General features: G+C 43.5%; 1 protein-coding gene across 3 annotated transcripts in view; it reads right to left on the bottom strand.

The window, feature by feature from the left end:
- The window catches only part of NUCB2 (nucleobindin 2), a 43,000-nt gene extending 40,466 nt beyond the window's left edge, over positions 1-2,534 (bottom strand). For 2 of the 3 annotated variants that reach the window (XM_005883311.2, XM_014530913.1), the window contains exon 1: positions 2,394-2,534. The gene's annotated coding sequence lies outside the window, so the exon portion shown is untranslated. The remainder of the gene's footprint in view (positions 1-2,393) is intronic. The other variant, XM_005883312.2, reaches the window with a different exon arrangement.
- Between the last annotated feature and the right edge of the window lie 1,008 nt (positions 2,535-3,542).

Genomic DNA, 3,542 nt, shown 5'->3' with positions numbered 1-3,542 from the left:
GATCGATGTTTCTCTCTCATCGATGTTTCTAGCTCTCTGTCCCTCTCCCTTCCTCTCTGTAAAAATAAATCAATAAAATATATTATAAAAAAAAGAATATTAAAAAAAATTCTAATTAAGCATATTTTTTTACCATATCATGGTGGGGTTTTCTTTTATATTTTAGATTGAAAATCATTAAAGTGATTAAAGTTTTTCCTTTTCCTAATACATTATTTGAAATTGTTAGGAGCCTGCTTTCTAACGTCTATAAACTAGTTGCATATATTGAACATAAAAATAACAAATTTCCCCTTTCTAGACCTTCAATTATTAAGAAAGAGTTCATCATGTATCATGCCAAATATAGTTAACTCAATTATTCACGATACTTAAAAGATTATCTACTTTAAGGATTATTTTAAATACATTTAAAAATCCTACACTTGATTCCTCCAACTACCCAATATTTACAAGACTATTTTGCACACCTAAGTCACCCAAAAAGTCCTTAGAAAGTGGAAAGCAATTTAAATTTTATTCTAAATAACACAAAATTGGTTTAGTATAGAGATATACACAACAAGTCCCAAAACAAAAAGACACTGGTGTTACTGACACTCTAAAGTTTAGAGTCTAATAAACTATATCAACAACTAGTGTTTTTGTTTTGTTTTGTTTTTTGTTGGTTTGTTTGTTTTTAATTGATCTTTCAAAGAGAGAAAGAGAGAGAGAGAGAGAAAACATCCATCACCCACCTCCCACATGCCCCACCCCCACACCCCACCTGAGCATGTGCTCTTCAGTGCAGAGGGCAACACTCCAACTGAGCCACACCAACCAGGGCTCAATAACTAGTGTTTTGAAAGTTATCCTCATTGCCTTCATTTTGCATTACATTTTAACTGGGCTTTACAGACCACAAACCAGCTTGCCAAAAAGCATGCTGAGTGGGTATATACAAAATGTGTGATGTGAATAATAACTCTCTCAGAAGATCAGAGAAAAGTAAATACAACATAGACCTGACCCTTGAAAGATGAATAAAATTAGAATAGGTGCTGTAGAACAGAATGAGTAACCACAAGGAGACAGAAATAAATTTTTCACTCATACTACAAAGTTGGACCAGATCATGGAGAGTTTAAAGACCAAAATGAGAACTAGAAGTTTCATGTTCACCCTAATAACAAGAGTGATATTATTTGAGATTTCATTTCTAATTCTTAATGTCCACATTAGCTTCTTCTTTTTTAAAAAAAATTCTTGACCCTATTAACTGAGGAATGTTTGTTGAAACTTTTTTTGTTTAACTTGTTAAAGTTTTGTAAAACAAGAACTCACACTTGGATTAAATCAGGACAAATCCTGAGACAATTTCTATGAGGGGTAAGATGCTAGAATCTGGATATTGCCTGACTCTAATTATTCATCAGAATTTACCAGGGAAGACCTTAAGAAACAAATAATTTATATAGGTTGTACAAGAAGCTATAGATATTCTGATCTAAATCTGATCTAGTCATATTACTTTAAGAATTCCTTAAAGCAACTGTCTCATCAATTCTAAATCCACAATCTCCTTCAAACAACTATCAGAAATATTTGCATTTAACCTCCCTCCACGTTTTTTTAAACAATATATCATTTGTTGTTCATATTCATCCATGGATTTAAGAGCCTCAATAAAAGGCAGCGATGGCAGACAGCACTTACTCAATTGTGTAAAATGTACATTATCCAATTTAGGAGTTTAGTGGAGAGCATCACCCGCAATAACCACATTTCCTCACTGAGTTAGTACATAGCAGGTGCAACAAGGAAATACCATTTTCTCATATTCTGAAACTGAAAGAGCTCACCACACACCCAACAATTTGTCACTTAAGGGAAAACAATAACACAAATGACACGGACTTTCTCCTCTCCTAAGTGTCAGGGGTCACTGCCTTAACAGAACGGGCAGAAGAGCAGGATTCACCGGCCTAGCTTTGCTCGGCAGCGCGGCGGGAGTTAGGGGGAGGAGGCGGTGAGCATTAGCCGGGAATTTGTGGGTACATCCACCTCAACAGTTGGCACCTCCGTCACCCATCAACCTGCCAAGGCCAGGCTGGAACCACGCCTGGGTCTCGGTCCAGCACCCACCCCCACTCCCCCAACCCCCCGCCAGCTCCTCGCCAAGTGCCTGTCACCCTCATCGACCCCAAAGAAAGCCTGGGTGCCCTGCAGCGAATGGAGAAGAGGCAAGGACTCCCCCCACACACACAGCCCCGCTGCAAGTTCGAGCTGGAAGCCCCCTCCAACCCATGCCTTCCCACAGTGCGGCCCCAACCCATCCTCAGTACCCCGGCAAGGCAGACCTTAGCCTTATCTCAGGACCCGCCCCAGCCTCCCGCGGTACGATCCGCACCCACCTCGAGATCACGGGCCTCACCTAGCCCCAGTCTCGACCTCCGAATCTCCGCCAGCTGAATGCCTGCCCCGCACAGACCTGTCGCGTCTTGCCAGCTTCCAGCTTGCAGCTTAGCTCTGTACCTCTGCTCACAGTGCGCGCCCGCCTCCTCGCTGCCTTGGCAACAGCCCCCGCCCCCAGGCAGCGGTGATTGGTCCGACTGGATCACGAAGGCGCTGATTGGCTGGTACGGAGACAAGACCTCGCCGCGGGTAGCGCGTCCACCCTGAAGCCTAGGGGAAGTTGAGCCAAGAGGGACGTGGCGCTCAGCTACGCGGGCGGGGAAGCCGCGCCCCTTCCTTCGTTTGCTTTCAAGGGGAAGCCTGTAGAGCAAGATTTGGGCGGGTGAGCTGCTGTCCCGGGAGCGGCCGACCCTTAGTTACTGGCAGTGCCCAAACCAGTTAGCGACGGGCTGTCAGGCCCATTTTCTCCCACGGGCCTCGTTGGGGTCTCACACCCCCGAGCCTCCTCCCCTCCGACCTCCCTGATGCTGGGCCCTCGGCCACTGAGGCTTGACTGCTTTTTACTCCACTTCTCTCACTCATCTGCGGACTTACCTCTTATCTCTACGTCCATCGCCCTCATAGAACTGAGGCATCTACTCCAACCATCATTTTAAAGATGGGGAACCTGAAGCTCAAAGATATACGTGGCTCGAGGGTTAGAGAAGCTCTTGGAGCACCAAGACTTGTTTCAAAGCTTGAAAGTCTCTGAGCCGTAGTTTTCTCCTTTGTGAAAATGGCATCATCTATTTCACAGTTGTTAGTGAAGATTACATGAGATAATATTCCAGAAAACCAGTACAGAACCTGTTGCATATGCTAGAAATAATAGCTTTTTTTAAAAATCAGAAAATAATAGAAAGTAGTAGCTAAGTGCACCAATTTGGAGCCAGACTGCTTGTGTTGCAAAACCAGACTCACCGCAAACCATCTCCATGACAGGGTAAGTTACTTAAACGCTCTGTACCTCGGTTTTCTTGTCTCTAAAATGGGGATTAAAATACCACCCTCCTCCTTAGAGCATAACAAGTTAATAGAAAAGTGATTGGCACATAGTTAGTGCTCTGTAAATGTAGGCCATTTTCACATTAGTGGCTGAGCTAGGCCTA

Source organism: Myotis brandtii, unplaced genomic scaffold, assembly GCF_000412655.1.
Source record: "Myotis brandtii unplaced genomic scaffold, ASM41265v1 scaffold782, whole genome shotgun sequence".
In the NCBI taxonomy this organism is placed as follows: domain Eukaryota; kingdom Metazoa; phylum Chordata; class Mammalia; order Chiroptera; family Vespertilionidae; genus Myotis; species Myotis brandtii.
This window is presented reverse-complemented; position numbering and strand designations above follow the sequence as displayed.